The sequence below is a fragment of the Acanthochromis polyacanthus genome, chromosome 22 (genome assembly GCF_021347895.1).
Source record: "Acanthochromis polyacanthus isolate Apoly-LR-REF ecotype Palm Island chromosome 22, KAUST_Apoly_ChrSc, whole genome shotgun sequence".
Classification (NCBI taxonomy): Eukaryota; Metazoa; Chordata; class Actinopteri; family Pomacentridae; genus Acanthochromis; species Acanthochromis polyacanthus.
The window spans coordinates 7494534-7515504 of NC_067134.1; the positions used below are offsets into that span (position 1 = coordinate 7494534).

General features: G+C 38.2%; 1 long non-coding RNA gene across 1 annotated transcript; it reads right to left on the minus strand.

Moving 5' to 3' along the window:
- Positions 1 to 7391: 7391 nt before the first annotated feature.
- On the minus strand, positions 7392 to 19858 carry LOC127531839 (uncharacterized). Its single transcript, XR_007939073.1, has 2 exons — positions 19393 to 19858; positions 7392 to 7560 (listed from the first exon to the last, which is right to left on the minus strand). It is a non-coding gene; the product is annotated as an uncharacterized LOC127531839 (long non-coding RNA).
- Positions 19859 to 20971: the final 1113 nt, after the last annotated feature.

The window sequence follows — 20971 nt, forward strand, 5'->3', positions numbered from 1 at the left end:
ATCATTATGTGTTGAACACAGAAGGTTTGACTTTGATATTACAGCATTAAATAGATGTAAGTGAACATGGAGACACTTTTTATTGAGTTATTAAAGCAGGAAAAGATGGTTCAATGACATTTAGAATCACAAATACACAACTTTATTGTAACATTTATTCTAAAATCATGAGAACAGACTCGTCATAGTGTAGCATGTCAATGGAACACAATAATATGTTGTTAAAACAGTTTAGTAGTCGTCAAACAGCTTCTTTCACATCATCTGTTTTTCTGAGCTCATTCAGAAACAGTGTAGTAGCACAGAACGTCCACCAGATGGCGCCACTTTACTCACATGGAATGCATTGAAGTGACACAAACAGGAAAAGGTCATAGTGTAGCCTTTAGTTAAAGAACGTCATAGTAGAACCTGGTGGTTCCCAAACTGGGGTGTGTGTGTGCGTGTGTGCGCGCGTGTAGAGTTGCTGGTGTAGAACAGTGGTTCTCAACCCTGTTCCTCAGGACCCCATGTCCTGCATGTTTTAGATGCTTCCCTGCTCCAACACACCTGACTCAAAGGATCAGCTCGTTATCAAGCCTCTGCAGAAGCCTGATAACGAGCTGATCATTTGAATCAGGTGTGTTGGAGCAGGGAAGCATCTAAAACATGCAGGACATGGGGTCCCGAGGAACAGGGTTGAGAACCACTGGTGTAGAGGACAAGGTCAGACCCACAGAAAACCCCTTACACGTATCATTTATAGACAAAGTGTCATGGAATTATAGTATAGCATGTAGCTCTAAACATGTCATAGCATAGCATGTCGCTCTATATCTTAAAGATCTGATAGTACCTTATTATCCTAGTAGAACTCTTCGCTCTCAAACTGCAGGCTTACTTGTTGCTCCTAGAATTTCTAAAAGTAGAATGGGAGGCAGAGCCTTCAGTTATCAGCTCCTCTCCTGTGGAACCTGCTCCCAGTTTGGGTTCGGGAGGCAGACACCCTCTCTATTTTTAAGACCAGGCTTAAAACGTTCCTTTTTGACAAATCTTATAGTTGGGGCTGACTGGGTGACCCACAGGGGTTCGGCTTGTGTCTTCATTGTACAGCTGACTCCTTCTTGGACGTCCCTTCGTTCTGCCTCTAGTCATGCTGCTGTAGGCCTATAGGCTGCTGGGGGACTTTTCTTGACGCGCTGAGCCCTTCTCTATCTGCCTTTACATTTAATATGTATACCGTTATTGCAGTACATTCACTCTGTTTCCCCCTGTGCTATTTCTCCGAGTGTCCCTGGTCCCAGAGCTGGATGCTTCAGATCTGCGGTTGATGTTCCACCAGCTGGTCCAGTCTCCATCATGTCCACTGTGGGATGCTGCTGCTGACCTTCCTCCAGCCCTCTGCTTCCAACTCCCCTTTTCCACCAGTCAACTCTGCATTGCCTTCACTATACTGTTATGCTAACTTACATACTGTTTGAATTTTACTGCTAGCTATATATGGAGTATGTTTAATGTCAGAGCCGTACATCATCAGAGTAAACTATGAGTCAGTTTTCAATGTTAGCTTATACTTTGTCTGTGTCACATATCCTGTCATACATGTATCCAAATGTGTGTTGTGTTTTCCTTGCTTTCCCACCCCTCCCTCTTCTCCCATCCCTCCCCCTTGCCCTCCTCTGTCCCTCTCAACCCCCCCGGCCAGCAGGCAGATGGGTCCCCCCTATATAGAGCCGGGTTCTGCTCGAGGTTTCTTCCCTGTTAAAAGGGTGTTTTCTTGCCACTGTCGCCTTTGCGCTTGCTCTGGGGGTCAGGCATATGGGTTCTGTAAAGCGTCTTGAGACGATTTGACTGTAATTGACGCTATATAAATAAAATTGAATTGAATTGAAATAAACACGTCACAGTATAGCATGTAGCTCTAAACACGTTATAGTATAGCTTGTCGCTCTAAACACGTCGTAGTTTAGCCTTTGGGATGAAAAAACACCATCATATACATCATATATTGTACAAATAACATATCAAAGGAAAGAGACATACGTTGTAGAATTGGAGTAATTGTGGGGTGACGGATTTATTGATTATCAGTATTTTATTTCTTACTAATTTAAGGTAATAAATAAATTTAAAATTTGTTAAATTATTTATATATTATTAATATCATTAAAACGTTTTAGTATGTCGTCAGAAATATCATTAAAACGTCAGTTTAGTATGTCGTCCAAAATGTCACTAAAAGGTCATAGTTTAGCATGTCGTCCAAAATGTCACTAAAACGTCATAGTTTAGCATGTCGTCCAAAATATCACTAAAACGTCATAGTTTAGTATGTCGTCCAAAATGTCACTAAAATGTCATAGTTTAGCGTGTCGTCCAAAATGTCACTAAAACGTCATAGTTTAGCATGTCGTCCAAAATATCACTAAAACGTCATAGTTTAGCATGTCGTCCAAAATGTCACTAAAACGTCATAGTTTAGCATGTGGTCCCTAAATATCACTAAAATGTCATAGTTTGGCGTGTCGTCCAAAATATCACTAAAACGTCATAGTTTAGTATGTCGTCCAAAATATCAATAAAACGTCATAGTTTAGTATGTCGTCCAAAATGTCACTAAAATGTCATAGTTTAGTATGTCGTCCAAAATATCACTAAAACGTCATAGTTTAGCATGTCGTCCAAAATGTCACTAAAATGTCATAGTTTAGCGTGTCGTCCAAAATGTCACTAAAACGTCATAGTTTAGTATGTCGTCCAAAATGTCACTAAAATGTCATAGTTTAGCGTGTCGTCCAAAATGTCACTAAAATGTCATAGTTTAGTATGTCGTCCAAAATATCACTAAAATGTCATAGTTTAGCATGTCGTCCAAAATGTCACTAAAACGTCATAGTTTAGCATGTCGTCCAAAATATCACTAAAACGTCATAGTTTAGTATGTCGTCCAAAATATCACTAAAACGTCATAGTTTAGTATGTCGTCCAAAATGTCACTAAAATGTCATAGTTTAGCGTGTCGTCCAAAATGTCACTAAAATGTCATAGTTTAGTATGTCGTCCAAAATATCACTAAAATGTCATAGTTTAGCATGTCGTCCAAAATGTCACTAAAACGTCATAGTTTAGCATGTCGTCCAAAATATCACTAAAACGTCATAGTTTAGTATGTCGTCCAAAATGTCACTAAAATGTCATAGTTTAGCATGTCGTCCAAAATGTCACTAAAACGTCATAGTTTAGCATGTGGTCCCTAAATATCACTAAAATGTCATAGTTTGGCGTGTCGTCCAAAATATCACTAAAACGTCATAGTTTAGCATGTCGTCCAAAATGTCACTAAAACGTCATAGTTTAGCATGTCGTCCAAAATATCACTAAAACGTCATAGTTTAGTATGTCGTCCAAAATGTCACTAAAATGTCATAGTTTAGCGTGTCGTCCAAAATGTCACTAAAATGTCATAGTTTAGCATGTTGTCCAAAATGTCACTAAAAAACGTCATAGTTTAGTATGTCGTCCAAAATATCACTAAAACGTCATAGTTTAGTATGTCGTCCAAAATGTCACTAAAATGTCATAGTTTAGCGTGTCGTCCAAAATGTCACTAAAATGTCATAGTTTAGTATGTCGTCCAAAATATCACTAAAATGTCATAGTTTAGCATGTCGTCCAAAATGTCACTAAAACGTCATAGTTTAGCATGTCGTCCAAAATATCACTAAAACGTCATAGTTTAGTATGTCGTCCAAAATATCACTAAAATGTCATAGTTTAGCATGTCGTCCAAAATGTCACTAAAACGTCATAGTTTAGCATGTGGTCCCTAAATATCACTAAAATGTCATAGTTTGGCGTGTCGTCCAAAATATCACTAAAACGTCATAGTTTAGTATGTCGTCCAAAATATCAATAAAACGTCATAGTTTAGTATGTCGTCCAAAATGTCACTAAAATGTCATAGTTTAGTATGTCGTCCAAAATATCACTAAAACGTCATAGTTTAGCATGTCGTCCAAAATGTCACTAAAATGTCATAGTTTAGCGTGTCGTCCAAAATGTCACTAAAACGTCATAGTTTAGTATGTCGTCCAAAATATCATTAAAATGTCATAGTTTAGTATGTCGTCCAAAATGTCACTAAAATGTCATACTTTAGCGTGTCGTCCAAAATGTCACTAAAACGTCATAGTTTAGTATGTCGTCCAAAATGTCACTAAAACGTCATAGTTTAGTATGTCGTCCAAAATGTCACTAAAATGTCATAGTTTAGCGTGTCGTCCAAAATGTCACTAAAACGTCATGGTTTAGCATGTCGTCCAAAATATCACTAAAACGTCATAGTTTAGCATGTCGTCCAAAATGTCACTGAAACGTCATAGTTTAGCATGTCGTCCAAAATGTCACTGAAACGTCATAGTTTAGTATGTCGTCCAAAATGTCACTAAAATGTCATAGTTTAGCATGTCGTCCAAAATGTCACTAAAACGTCATAGTTTAGCATGTGGTCCCTAAATATCACTAAAATGTCATAGTTTGGCGTGTCGTCCAAAATATCACTAAAACGTCATAGTTTAGTATGTCGTCCAAAATATCAATAAAACGTCATAGTTTAGTATGTCGTCCAAAATGTCACTAAAATGTCATAGTTTAGTATGTCGTCCAAAATATCACTAAAACGTCATAGTTTAGCATGTCGTCCAAAATGTCACTAAAATGTCATACTTTAGCGTGTCGTCCAAAATATCACTAAAACGTCATGGTTTAGCGTGTCGTCCAAAATGTCACTAAAACGTCATGGTTTAGCATGTCGTCCAAAATATCACTAAAACGTCATAGTTTAGCATGTCGTCCAAAATATCACTAAAACGTCATAGTTTAGCATGTCGTCCAAAATGTCACTGAAACGTCATAGTTTAGTATGTCGTCCAAAATATCACTAAAACGTCATGGTTTAGCGTGTCGTCCAAAATGTCACTAAAACGTCATGGTTTAGCATGTCGTCCAAAATATCACTAAAACGTCATAGTTTAGCATGTCGTCCAAAATATCACTAAAACGTCATGGTTTAGCGTGTCGTCCAAAATGTCACTAAAACGTCATGGTTTAGCATGTCGTCCAAAATATCACTAAAACGTCATAGTTTAGCATGTCGTCCAAAATATCACTAAAACGTCATAGTTTAGCGTGTCGTCCAAAATGTCACTAAAATGTCATAGTTTAGTATGTCGTCCAAAATATCATTAAAATGTCATAGTTTAGTATGTCGTCCAAAATGTCACTAAAATGTCATAGTTTAGCATGTCGTCCAAAATATCACTAAAACGTCATGGTTTAGCGTGTCGTCCAAAATGTCACTAAAACGTCATGGTTTAGCATGTCGTCCAAAATATCACTAAAACGTCATAGTTTAGCATGTCGTCCAAAATATCACTAAAACGTCATAGTTTAGCATGTCGTCCAAAATGTCACTGAAACGTCATAGTTTAGTATGTCGTCCAAAATGTCACTAAAACGTCATAGTTTAGCATGTCGTCCAAAATGTCACTGAAACGTCATAGTTTAGCATGTCGTCCAAAATGTCACTAAAACGTCATAGTTTAGCATGTCGTCCAAAATGTCACTAAAATGTCATAGTTTAGTATGTCGTCCAAAATATCATTAAAATGTCATAGTTTAGTATGTCGTCCAAAATGTCACTAAAATGTCATACTTTAGCGTGTCGTCCAAAATGTCACTAAAACGTCATAGTTTAGCATGTCGTCCAAAATGTCACTGAAACGTCATAGTTTAGTATGTCGTCCAAAATGTCACTAAAATGTCATAGTTTAGCATGTGGTCCCTAAATATCACTAAAATGTCATAGTTTGGCGTGTCGTCCAAAATATCACTAAAACGTCATAGTTTAGCATGTCGTCCAAAATATCACTAAAATGTCATAGTTTAGTATGTCGTCACAAATATCACTAAAACGTCATAGTTTAGCATGTCGTCCAAAATGTCACTAAAACGTGTCAAGTGGGGCCTAGTTATTTGAGATCCCAGGAGCAACCACCACCTAAATAAAAGCTTTAAGCAAACCAATGAAAAGTTAAAATGAGAAACTATATAAGTTAACCACATGATTATGCTTATGCTTGATGCACGAATGATTTTAATAGGCTGATATATATTCTGAAAATGATGATTGCTATAGAAGAGAATGATTTAAAATGAGTTATTTGATCATGCTAAGAAGAATGATTTAAAAAGTGATTCAGTGTAACTAAATGAGTTTTGAATGGAAGTAATCTGTGCTGTTCTGAGCTGTGTGCAGGGCAAAAAGCAGAAGTCACCATGACACTGCAGAAAGGAGGACATTGAGGAAGTTCTGTGGCCAAATATGGTCTTGGCAACATGTCTCAAGCAATGTGTGTGTGTGTTAACAACGGAAGGTGGATGCTGTGTACTTGCTGGAAAGAATGCAATGATGTATGTGTAAAAGGAAGAAGGTTGTGTCTTAAACCTATGAATTAATCACCTGGGCGTACCTACTAGTTAGAATTGTGTGTAGAAATGTGTATGTGCTAAGCTGAAGTCGAGCTAGGGTATAAAACCCAGAGACACAGACACTGAATTCGGAGTTCTCCCCCGGAGGGGAGAGATGCTGCTCGCCGGAGCTGCCGGGGAGCATTGCCAGAGTTCTGAAGAATCTTCACCGGACCCTTTTGCCCAAGAGACGTGAAGACAACGCGGGACTTAGGCTCCAGAGATCGCTGAGAACATCGTTGGAAGCAAAGTTGTTCTAACTTTGTTCAACAAGCGAGGACCTGTTGATCCTCAGGGCCAGTGACCCCCTAATTAACTTACTCAGCTGTCAGGGAATCACCGGACCAGCTCTCCATCCTTCGGGTCCGGTCCTACTGCCCCCTGAGGTCTTACTCAGAGGGATGCTGCAGAACTGTTAAGCTGGTTGACGAGGAAAATTCGCCTAGCTGTCTCACTGCCTTCATCCAGATGCCTATCCCTACTTCCCCTGATAATTAATTTAACCGAGTAGCCACTTCGGTATAGTTAAATTTAACCACCAGATACACCTGTTAACGGCAGCTTTTCCTCTCATAGATCTGGCACTTGTTAAGTTGCTAGGTTTAATTCAGAGGTTATGGACATATAGACAACCTCTAGGATATGTTTATACTGGGCCAACCTGACCCCTATGACTAGGTAACCTTTCAGAACCTTGCTACTATCATGCACGCTGTAAGTTAACTTATTACATCCAGAGCTAGATGTATAAGTATTTGTTCAGGGATAATACAAAATAGAAATAGAAATTAAAAATAATAAAAGAAAATAGCACTTGCAATTTGTTGTCTTTAATTGCAGAATAATGCTTTATTGATATATTTTAGCAGGGCACAAGCATAGCCAATAAATCATCAGACAAATAATCAAACATTAGATAATATTCAAACCACCCTTAATCCATATCCCTACTGGTCTTATGCTTTCTTAAGAAAAAGGGGAATGCGTGTTACCTAATGTAACGGTAATTTGGAGAGAGTAGAACAGCGGGTGGGGCCCCACCCGGCCGTTCACCTGAGCCCGCCAAGGAACCCAGGGGGAAGCTGGAGAGAGCGTTAGTCCAAATTTCAGGTCTGCATGTAATCCAGTTTTGGGGTTTTGGGCCAGGAAAAAACTTTGTTAATCCATTCAGGTGTTATTCCTCTGGAAATAATAGAATCCAGTGATACTCCATCAGTCCATTGTCAAGCCCCGAGCACAATCTTGTAATCCTTAACAACGAATAAGATGCAGTTCCTTTAGTCCATTATTCCATCAGAACAGTCCTTCCTTCAGCAGACCAAGTTATTCCACTCATCCAGAGTTACGTGGTAATCATCCCCTGTGCTCGGACTAATGTCCGGATTGCACCCAGGCAGATACCCGCAACAATCTCCCCCGAACTACTTCCAATAGGTACAATTTATACATCACAGCTCTCTTTAATTTTGCATACGTGTTGACACCATACTCTAACCCACGCAAACAAATTACAGCCACGTCCGCCCCCCTCCGCCAATGTGCACTTCCTCATTCCTCACCCAGTAACCTTTACTTGCCCCAGACATGTTCTTGTCCCTTTTTTCACCTCTCTCTACTGGTTACAGGAACTTGAGAAAAGTGAATGTCAGCAGCTTTTAAAAGTTGCTGACATATGCACCCCACATTTCAGCACGGTGCACACAGACTTACAACACTCCCCTACCTTATTTACAGAGCCAAAAAGTCCCATGACCCTCTAAGGGCATGATCTAAACTAACCTATTTTAACTCTTTTTGAATCACCCTCTAGTACAGTAATTCATTATCTACCCAGGGATCAACCAGTGATCCCCCCCTGAAAGCATTTCTATTTATCTAATAGCAGCAAAACCCTGTTTAACCTTCCGTCCTAAAAAGGCACTCACAGCTCCCTGTGAGGTGCTGCCCTCAAGTGGTTACCCCTTAGAACACAGTTACCATTCTCTTTGCTGCACCCTAGTAGACCAGTAACATTTTACTCAATTTCAAACAACATAAAAACACTGATATATGTATATATTCAAAGAATTAAAAAAGAGAAATAATAAAAAAAAGACATTCCATTATATTAATCAAACCATCACTACTTATAGTGAGACACGCTTCTGATTTCTACACTGTTTCAAAAATTAAAGGAGAAAATAAAAAGACATCCTTCCAATATAATCAAACCATCATTCTTCTGAATAAGGCACTCTTATGATTTGTACATTGTTTCAACACTGTAAATGTAAAGATGTAAAAATGTAAGCATTTGATTAATTCACACACATTCATTTGGTTATAGCGTACTGCATTTTAAATCACAGATTAATATATCATACCGTGCTTCTCTCATTCTGCCGCCGCTCCTTCATAATTCCATCTTTATGGCTGACTAGGGATCCCATATCCATGACCAGGAATGTTGACAGACCACACTCTGCTGAAAGGAGAGTCCTGAGAGGTCTGCAGTTATCCAAAGAGATGAAGAGAGACAAGCACCCATGGCATCCAGAGAGGCACAGGAGGCAGCAGCAGAGGGCTGCTCCACTCCAGGGGCTGGAGGACCCAGTGACCCACCACAGCCTGATGAGACGGGGGCTTTCCACCACCACCACCCGACTGAGAAGACAGCTGAGACGCCCACACTTGTGTTCCAGCTGCTACAAAAGATAACTGCCAGACCAACGATTGGCTATCGGGACCTCTCCACTCCCCCTGCCGAGGAAGAACACCCTCTGCCCACAAAGAAGACTTCGTACCGAGTCTGCTGGTCCACAGAGGAGTTCAACTAGATGCAGGTCAAGACCGGGCGTGGCAGCTAAGGCCTGGTTGTCCGCTCTCTCTCCTAAATTTACTAATTAGAGAAGATTCTTAGGTACGCTCAGCTTAGTTTAGTTTAGTAAGAAATAATCAGAAATAATTAAATTGTTTAATCATGAATTAATGCTGTGCCCCTTCTAATAATTGCTTAATAAAACGCTATATTGCATTTAAAGAGAAGTCTAATGAAATGATTATGATTCACCTATTCTGCATAGTGGTAAAAAGTTAGTTGATTGTGTGCATTAAATCTAATGGTTCTTAAAGGTTACTTTAATCCAACTAGTTATTTAAACATTACCCCTGAGGTTAGTGATCCAAACCTCTAAAACGAACCCAGGAATATCAACAAGTGCCACAGTTTTAAGAGGAAAGCTGTCGTTAGCAAACGTGGTCAATAAATCAATTCTACTACTTAGGAGGGCTGCTTAGTAAGAGAGTATTTATTGGAGTAAGAGGGGTAAGACGTTTGGAAGAAGACAGTTAGGACCTAGGCGAGTATTCCTCGACACCAGCTTAATTATTCTGCTGAAACCTGTTAGGTGGAATACTAATAGGCAGATAGAATCTGACCCTTTAAACGGAGAGCTGGTCCTGATTTAACCTGAGGCAAGGGTTAAAGAAGGCTATACTGACCAACAAACGTCATAGTTTAGCGTGTCGTCAAAAATATCACTAAAACGTCATAGTTTAGCGTGTCGTCCAAAATGTCACTAAAACGTCATAGTTTAGCGTGTCGTCCAAAATATCACTAAAATGTCATAGTTTAGCATGTCGTCCAAAATGTCACTAAAAAACGTCATACTTTAGCATGTCGTCCAAAATATCACTAAAATGTCATAGTTTAGTATGTCGTCCAAAATATCACTAAAATGTCATAGTTTAGTATGTCGTCCAAAATGTCACTAAAATGTCATAGTTTAGCATGTCGTCCAAAATGTCACTAAAATGTCATAGTTTAGCGTGTCGTCCAAAATGTCACTAAAATGTCATAGTTTAGCGTGTCGTCCAAAATATCACTAAAACGTCATGGTTTAGCATGTCGTCCAAAATGTCACTAAAACGTCATAGTTTAGCGTGTCGTCCAAAATGTCACTAAAATGTCATAGTTTAGCGTGTCGTCCAAAATATCACTAAAACGTCATAGTTTAGCATGTCGTCCAAAATGTCACTAAAATGTCATAGTTTAGCGTGTCGTCCAAAATGTCACTAAAACGTCATAGTTTAGCATGTCGTCCAAAATGTCACTAAAACGTCATAGTTTAGCATGTCGTCCAAAATGTCACTAAAATGTCAAAGTTTAGCGTGTCGTCCAAAATGTCACTAAAATGTCATAGTTTTAGCGTGTCATCCAAAATGTCACTAAAATGTCATAGTTTAGCGTGTCGTCCAAAATATCACTAAAACGTCATGGTTTAGCATGTCGTCCAAAATGTCACTAAAACGTCATAGTTTAGCGTGTCGTCCAAAATGTCACTAAAATGTCATAGTTTAGCGTGTCGTCCAAAATATCACTAAAACGTCATAGTTTAGCATGTCGTCCAAAATGTCACTAAAATGTCATAGTTTAGCGTGTCGTCCAAAATGTCACTAAAACGTCATGGTTTAGCATGTCGTCCAAAATGTCACTAAAACGTCATAGTTTAGCGTGTCGTCCAAAATGTCACTAAAATGTCATAGTTTAGCGTGTCGTCCAAAATATCACTAAAACGTCATAGTTTAGCGTGTCGTCCAAAATGTCACTAAAATGTCATAGTTTAGCGTGTCGTCCAAAATGTCACTAAAATGTCATAGTTTAGCATGTCGTCCAAAATGTCACTAAAATGTCATAGTTTAGCGTGTCGTCCAAAATGTCACTAAAACGTCATGGTTTAGCGTGTCCTCCAAAATGTCACTAAAACGTCATGGTTTAGCATGTCGTCCAAAATGTCACTAAAATGTCATAGTTTAGCATGTCGTCCAAAATATCACTAAAATGTCATAGTTTAGCATGTCGTCCAAAATGTCACTAAAATGTCATAGTTAGCGTGTCGTCCAAAATATCACTAAAATGTCATAGTTTAGTAATGTCGTCCAAAATGTCACTAAAAACGTCATAGTTTAGCATGTTGTCCAAAATGTCACTAAAAGGTCATAGTTTAGCATGTCGTCCAAAATGTCACTAAAACGTCATAGTTTAGCATGTCGTCCAAAATATCACTAAAACGGTCATAGTTTAGCATGTCGTCCAAAATGTCACTAAAATGTCATAGTTTAGCATGTCGTCCAAAATGTCACTAAAACGTCATAGTTTAGCATGTCGTCCAAAATATCACTAAAACGTCATAGTTTAGCATGTCGTCCAAAATGTCACTAAAAACGTCATAGTTTAGCATGTGGTCCCTAAATATCACTAAAATGTCATAGTTTGGCGTGTCGTCCAAAATATCACTAAAACGTTCATAGTTTAGTATGTCGTCCAAATATCAATAAAACGTCATAGTTTAGTATGTCGTCCAAAATGTCACTAAAATGTCATAGTTTAGCATGTCGTCCAAAATATCACTAAAACGTCATAGTTTAGCATGTCGTCCAAAATGTCACTAAAACGTCATAGTTTAGCATGTGGTCCCTAAATATCACTAAAATGTCATAGTTTGGCGTGTCGTCAAATATCACTAAAGTCACTAAAACGTCATAGTTTAGCATGTCCGTCCAAAAATATCACTAAAAACGTCATAGTTTTAGTATGTTCGTTCCAAATGGTCACTTAAATGTCATAGTTTAGCATGTCGCCAAAAATGGTCACTAAAACCGTCATAGTTTAGGCATGTGGTCCCCTAAATACAACTAAAATGTCATAGTTTGGGCGTGTCGTCCAAATATCACTAAACGTCATAGTTTAGTATGTCGTCCAAAATATCACTAAAATGTCATAGTTTAGCATGTCGTCCAAAATATCACTAAAACGTCATGTCGTCCAAAATGTCACTAAAATGTCATAGTTTAGCGTGTCGTCCAAAATGTCACTAAAACGTCATAGTTTAGCATGTCGTCCAAAATATCACTAAAATGTCATAGTTTAGTATGTCGTCCAAAATGTCACTAAAACGTCATAGTTTAGCATGTCGTCCAAAATGTCACTAAAACGTCATAGTTTAGTATGTCGTCCAAAATGTCACTAAAACGTCATAGTTTAGCATGTCGTCCAAAATGTCACTAAAATGTCATAGTTTAGCATGTCGTCCAAAATGTCACTAAAACGTCATAGTTTAGCATGTCGTCCAAAATATCACTAAAATGTCATAGTTTAGCATGTCGTCCAAAATGTCACTAAAACGTCATAGTTTAGCATGTCGTCCAAAATGTCACTAAAACGTCATAGTTTAGTATGTCGTCCAAAATGTCACTAAAATGTCATAGTTTAGCATGTCGTCCAAAATGTCACTAAAACGTCATAGTTTAGCATGTCGTCCAAAATGTCACTAAAATGTCATAGTTTAGCATGTCGTCCAAAATATCACTAAAACGTCATAGTTTAGCATGTCGTCCAAAATATCACTAAAACGTCATAGTTTAGCATGTCGTCCAAAATGTCACTAAAATGTCATAGTTTAGTATGTCGTCCAAAATATCACTAAAACGTCATAGTTTAGTATGTCGTCCAAAATGTCACTAAAACGTCATAGTTTAGCATGTCGTCCAAAATGTCACTAAAATGTCATAGTTTAGCGTGTCGTCCAAAATGTCACTAAAACGTCATAGTTTAGTATGTCGTCCAAAATATCACTAAAACGTCATAGTTTAGTATGTCGTCCAAAATGTCACTAAAACGTCATAGTTTAGCATGTCGTCCAAAATATCACTAAAATGTCATAGTTTAGCGTGTCGTCCAAAATGTCACTAAAACGTCATAGTTTAGCATGTCGTCCAAAATATCACTAAAACGTCATAGTTTAGCATGTCGTCCAAAATGTCACTAAAATGTCATAGTTTAGCATGTCGTCCAAAATGTCACTAAAACGTCATAGTTTAGTATGTCGTCCAAAATCACTAAAACGTCATAGTTTAGCATGTCGTCCAAAATGTCACTAAAACGTCATAGTTTAGCATGTCGTCCAAAATGTCACTAAAACGTCATAGTTTAGCATGTCGTCCAAAATGTCACTAAAATGTCATAGTTTAGTATGTCGTCCAAAATATCACTAAAATGTCATAGTTTAGTATGTCGTCCAAAATGTCACTAAAACGTCATACTTTAGCGTGTCGTCCAAAATGTCACTAAAAACGTCATAGTTTAGTATGTCGTCCAAAATATCACTAAAACGTCATAGTTTAGTATGTCGTCCAAAATGTCACTAAAATGTCATAGTTTAGCGTGTCGTCCAAAATGTCACTAAAACGTCATGGTTTAGCATGTCGTCCAAAATATCACTAAAATGTCATAGTTTAGCATGTCGTCCAAAATATCACTAAAACGTCATAGTTTAGCATGTCGTCCAAAATGTCACTGAAACGTCATAGTTTAGTATGTCGTCCAAATGTCACTAAAATGTCATAGTTTTAGCATGTCGTCCAAAATGTCACTAAAACGTCATAGTTTAGCATGTGGTCCCTAAATATCACTAAATGTTCATAGTTTGGCGTGTCGTCCAAAATATCACTAAACGTCATAGTTTAGTATGTCGTCCAAAATGTCACTAAAATGTCATAGTTTAGCATGTCGTCCAAAATATCACTAAAACGTCATGTCGTCCAAAATGTCACTAAAATGTCATAGTTTAGCATGTCGTCCAAAATGTCACTAAAACGTCATAGTTTAGCATGTCGTCCAAAATATCACTAAAATGTCATAGTTTAGCATGTCGTCCAAAATGTCACTAAAATGTCATAGTTTAGCATGTCGTCCAAAATGTCACTAAAACGTCATAGTTTAGCATGTCGTCCAAAATGTCACTAAAACGTCATAGTTTAGCATGTCGTCCAAAATGTCACTAAAATGTCATAGTTTAGCATGTCGTCCAAAATGTCACTAAAATGTCATAGTTTAGCATGTCGTCCAAAATATCACTAAAATGTCATAGTTTAGCATGTCGTCCAAAATATCACTAAAATGTCATAGTTTAGCATGTCGTCCAAAATGTCACTAAAACGTCATAGTTTAGTATGTCGTCCAAAATGTCACTAAAACGTCATAGTTTAGCATGTCGTCCAAAATGTCACTAAAACGTCATAGTTTAGCATGTCGTCCAAAATGTCACTAAAATGTCATAGTTTAGCATGTCGTCCAAAATGTCACTAAAACGTCATAGTTTAGCATGTCGTCCAAAATATCACTAAAACGTCATAGTTTAGCATGTCGTCCAAAATGTCACTAAAACGTCATAGTTTAGTATGTCGTCCAAAATGTCACTAAAACGTCATAGTTTAGCATGTCGTCCAAAATGTCACTAAAACGTCATAGTTTAGCATGTCGTCCAAAATGTCACTAAAATGTCATAGTTTAGCATGTCGTCCAAAATGTCACTAAAACGTCATAGTTTAGTATGTCGTCCAAAATATCACTAAAACGTCATAGTTTAGTATGTCGTCCAAAATGTCACTAAAATGTCATAGTTTAGCATGTCGTCCAAAATATCACTAAAACGTCATAGTTTAGTGTCGTCCAAAATGTCACTAAAACGTCATAGTTTAGCATGTCGTCCAAAATGTCACTAAAACGTCATAGTTTAGCATGTGGTCCCTAAATATCACTAAAATGTCATAGTTTGGCGTGTCGTCCAAAATATCACTAAAACGTCATAGTTTAGTATGTCGTCCAAAATATCAATAAAATGTCATAGTTTAGTATGTCGTCCAAAATAATCACTAAAACGTCATGTCGTCCAAAATGTCACTAAAATGTCATAGTTTAGCGTGTCGTCCAAAATGTCACTAAAACGTCATAGTTTAGTATGTCGTCCAAAAATATCATTAAAATGTCATAGTTTAGTATGTCGTCCAAAATGTCACTGAAAATGTCATACTTTAGCGTGTCGTCCAAAATGCTCACTAAAACGTCATAGTTTAGTATGTCGTCCAAAATATCACTAAAACGTTCATAGTTTAGTATGTCGTCCAAAATGTCACTAAAATGTCATAGTTTAGCATGTCGTCCAAAATGTCACTAAAACGTCATGGTTTAGCATGTCGTCCAAAATATCACTAAAACGTCATAGTTTAGCATGTCGTCCAAAATATCACTAAAACGTCATAGTTTAGCATGTCGTCCAAAATGTCACTGAAACGTCATAGTTTAGTATGTCGTCCAAAATGTCACTAAAATTCATAGTTAGCATGTCGTCCAAAATGTCACTAAAACGTCATAGTTCATAAAATGTCATAGCTTTGGCGTGTCGTCCAAAATATCACTAAAAACGTCATAGTTTAGTATGTCGTCCAAAATATCAATAAAACGTCATAGTTTAGTATGTCGTCCAAAATGTCACTAAATGTCATAGTTTAGTATGTCGTCCAAAATATCACTAAAACGTCATAGTTAGCATGTCGTCCAAAATGTCACTAAAATGTCATACTTTAGCGTGTCGTCCAAAATGTCACTAAAATGTCATACTTTAAGCGTGTCGTCCAAAATGTCACTAAAACGTCATAGTTTAGTATGTCGTCCAAAATATCACTAAAACGTCATAGTTTAGTATGTCGTCCAAAATGTCACTAAAATGTCATAGTTAGCATGTCGTCCAAAATATCACTAAAACGTTCATGGTTTAGCGTGTCGTCCAAAATGTCACTAAAACGTCATGGTTAGCATGTCGTCCAAAAATATCACTAAAACGTCATAGTTTAGCATGTCGTCCAAAATATCACTAAAACGTCATAGTTTAGCATGTCGTCCAAAATGTCACTGAAACGTCATAGTTTAGTATGTCGTCCAAAATGTCACTAAACGTCATAGTTTAGCATGTCGTCCAAAATGTCACTGAAACGTCATAGTTTAGCATGTCGTCCAAAATGTCACTAAACGTCATAGTTTAGCATGTCGTCCAAAATGCTCACTAAAATGTCATAGTTTAGTATGTCGTCCAAATATCATTAAAATGTCATAGTTTAGTATGTCGTCCAAAATGTCACTAAAATGTCATACTTTAGCGTGTCGTCCAAAATGTCACTAAAACGTCATAGTTTAGTATGTCGTCCAAAATATCACTAAAACGTCATAGTTTAGTATGTCGTCCAAAATGTCACTAAAATGTCATAGGTTCGTCAAAGCAACGTTGTTTAGCGTCGTCCAAAATGTCACTAAAACGTCATGGTTTAGCATGTCGTCCAAAATATCACTAAAACGTCATAGTTTAGCATGTCGTCCAAAATATCACTGAAACGTCCATAGTTTAGTATGTCGTCCAAAATGTCACTAAAATGTCATAGTTTAGCATGTCGTCCAAAATGTCACTAAAACGTCATAGTTTAGCATGTGGTCCCTAAATATCACTAAAATGTCATAGTTTGGCGTGTCGTCCAAAATATCACTAAAACGTCATAGTTTAGTATGTCGTCCAAAATATCATAAAACGTCATAGTTTAGTATGTCGTCCAAAATGTCACTAAAATGTCATAGTTTAGTATGTCGTCCAAAATATCACTAAAACGTCATAGTTTAGTATGTCGTCCAAAATATCAATAAAACGTCATAGTTTAGCATGTCGTCCAAAATGTCACTAAAATGTCATAGTTTAGCATGTCGTCCAAAATATCACTAAAAACAGTCATAGTTTACATGTCGTCCAAATAATCACTTAAAAATGGTCATAGTTTCGCGTGGTCCGTCCCAAATGTCACTAGACGTTCATAATTTAGTAAATGTCGTCCAAAATATCATTAAAATGTCATTGTTTAGTATGTCGTCCAAAAAATGTTCACTAAAATGTCATACTTTAGCGTGTCGTCCAAAATGTCACTAAAACGTCATAGTTTAGTATGTCGTCAAAATATCACTAAAACGTCATAGTTTAGCGTGTCGTCCAAAATGTCACTAAAACGTCATGGTTTAGCATGTCGTCCAAAATATCACTAAAACGTCATAGTTTAGCATGTCGTCCAAAATATCACTAAAACGTCATAGTTGAGCTGTCGTCCAAAATGTCCTGAAACGTCATAGTTTAGCATGTCGTCCAAAATATCACTAAAACGTCATAGTTTAGTATGTCGTCCAAAATGTCACTAAAACGTCATAGTTTAGTATGTCGTCACAAATATCACTAAAACGTCATAGTTTTAGCATTGTCGTCACAAATATCATAAAACGTCATAGTTTAGCATGTCGTCCAAAATGTCACTGAAACGTCATAGTTTAGTATGTCGTCCAAGATATCACTAAAACGTCATAGTTTAGTAATGTCGTCCAAGATATCACTAAAATGTCATAGTTTAGTATGTCGTCACAATATCACTAAAACGTCATAGTTTAGCATGTCGTCCAAAATGTCACTAAAACGTTGTCAAGTGGGGGCCTAGTTATTTGAGATCCCAGGAGCAACCACCACCTAAATAAAGCTTTAAGCAAACCAATGAAAAGTTAAAATGAGAAACTATATAAGTTAACCACATGATTATGCTTATGCTTGATGCACGAATGATTTTAATAGGCTGATATATATTTCTGAAATGTGATTGCTATAGAAGAGAATGATTTAAAATGAGTTATTTGATCATGCTAGAAGAATGATTTAAAAAGTGATTCAGTGTAACTAAAATGAGTTTTGAATGGAAGTAATCTGTGCTGTTCTGAGCTTGTGCAGGGCAAAAGCAGAAGTCACCAATGACACTGCAGAAAGGAGGACATTGAGGAAGTTCTGTGGCCAAATATGGTCTTGGCAACATGTCTCAAGCAATGTGTGTGTGTGTTAACAACGGAAGGTGGATGCTGTGTACTTGCTGGAAAGAATGCAATGATGTATGTGTAAAAGGAAGAAGGTTGTGTCTTAAACCTATGAATTAATCACCTGGGCGTACCTACTAGTTAGAATTGTGTGTAGAATGTGTATGTGCTAAGCTGAAGTCGAGCTAGGGTATAAAACCCAGAGACACAGACACTGAATTCGGAGTTCTCGCCCCGGAGGGGAAGATGCTGCTCGCCGGAGCTGCCGGGGAGCATTGCCAGAGTTCTGAAGAATCTTCACCGGACCCTTTTGCCCAGAGACGTGAAGACAACGCGGGACTTAGGCTCCAGAGATCGCTGAGAACATCGTTGGAAGCAAAGTTGTTCTAACTTTGTTCAACAAGCGAGGACCTGTTGATCCTCAGGGCCAGTGACCCCCTAATTAACTTACTCAGCTGTCAGGGAATCACCGGACCAGCTCTCCATCCTTCGGGTCCGGTCCTACTGCCCCCTGAGGTCTTACTCAGAGGGATGCTGCAGAACTGTTAAGCTGGTTGACGAGGAAAATTCGCCTAGCTGTCTCACTGCCTTCATCCAGATGCCTATCCCTACTTCCCCTGATAATTAATTTAACCGAGTAGCCACTTCGGTAAGTTAAATTTAACCACCAGATACACCTGTTAACGGCAGCTTTTCCTCTCATAGATCTGGCACTTGTTAAGTTGCTAGGTTTAATTCAGAGGTTATGGACATATAGACAACCTCTAGGATATGTTTATACTGGGCCAACCTGACCCCTATGACTAGGTAACCTTTCAGAACCTTGCTACTATCATGCACGCTGTAAGTTAACTTATTACATCCAGAGCTAGATGTATAAGTATTTGTTCAGGGATAATACAAAATAGAAATAGAAATTAAGACATAATAAAAGAAAATAGCACTTGCAATTTGTTGTCTTTAATTGCAGAATAATGCTTTATTGATATATTTTAGCAGGGCACAAGCATAGCCAATAAATCATCAGACAAATAATCAAACATTAGATAATATTCAAACCACCCTTAATCCATATCCCTACTGGTCTTATGCTTTCTTAAGAAAAAAGGGGAATGCGTGTTACCTAATGTAACGGTAATTTGGAGGGAGTAGAACAGCGGGTGGGGCCCCACCCGGCCGTTCACCTGAGCCCACCAAGGAACCCAGGGGGAAGCTGGAGAGAGCGTTAGTCCAAATTTCAGGTCTGCATGTAATCCAGTTTTGGGGTTTTGGGCCAGGAAAAAACTTTGTTAATCCATTCAGGTGTTATTCCTCTGGAAATAATAGAATCCAGTGATACTCCATCAGTCCATTGTCAAGCCCCGAGCACAATCTTGTAATCCTTAACAACGAATAAGATGCAGTTCCTTTAGTCCATTATTCCATCAGAACAGTCCTTCCTTCAGCAGACCAAGTTATTCCACTCATCCAGAGTTACGTGGTAATCATCCCCTGTGCTCGGACTAATGTCCGGATTGCACCCAGGCAGATACCCGCAACAAACTCCCCCGAACTACTTCCAATAGGTACAATTTATACATCACAGCTCTCTTTAATTTTGCATACGTGTTGACACCATACTCTAACCCACGCAAACAAATTACAGCCACGTCCGCCCCCTCCGCAAATGTGCACTTCCTCATTCCTCACCCAGTAACCTTTACTTGCCCCAGACATGTTCTTGTCCCTTTTTTCACCTCTCTCTACTGGTTACAGGAACTTGAGAAAAGTGAATGTCAGCAGCTTTTAAAAGTTGCTGACATATGCACCCCACATTTCAGCACGGTGCACACAGACTTACAACACTCCCCTACCTTATTTACAGAGCCAAAAAGTCCCATGACCCTCTAAGGGCATGATCTAAACTAACCTATTTTAACTCTTTTTGAATCACCCTCTAGTACAGTAATTCATTATCTACCCAGGGATCAACCAGTGATCCCCCCTGAAAGCATTTCTATTTATCTAATAGCAGCAAAACCCTGTTTAACCTTCCGTCCTAAAAAGGCACTCACAGCTCCCTGTGAGGTGCTGCCCTCAAGTGGTTACCCCTTAGAACACAGTTACCATTCTCTTTGCTGCACCCTAGTAGACCAGTAACATTTTACTCAATTTCAAACAACATAAAAACACTGATATATGTATATATTCAAAGAATTAAAAAAGAGAAATAATAAAAAAAAGACATTCCATTATATTAATCAAACCATCACTACTTATAGTGAGACACGCTTCTGATTTCTACACTGTTTCAAAAATTAAAGGAGAAAATAAAAAGACATCCTTCCAATATAATCAAACCATCATTCTTCTGAATAAGGCACTCTTATGATTTGTACATTGTTTCAACACTGTAAATGTAAAGATGTAAAAATGTAAGCATTTGATTAATTCACACACATTCATTTGGTTATAGCGTACTGCATTTTAAATCACAGATTAATATATCATACCGTGCTTCTCTCATTCTGCCGCCGCTCCTTCATAATTCCATCTTTATGGCTGACTAGGGATCCCATATCCATGACCAGGAATGTTGACAGACCACACTCTGCTGAAAGGAGAGTCCTGAGAGGTCTGCAGTTATCCAAAGAGATGAAGAGAGACAAGCACCCATGGCATCCAGAGAGGCACAGGAGGCAGCAGCAGAGGGCTGCTCCACTCCAGGGGCTGGAGGACCCAGTGACCCACCACAGCCTGATGAGACGGGGGCTTTCCACCACC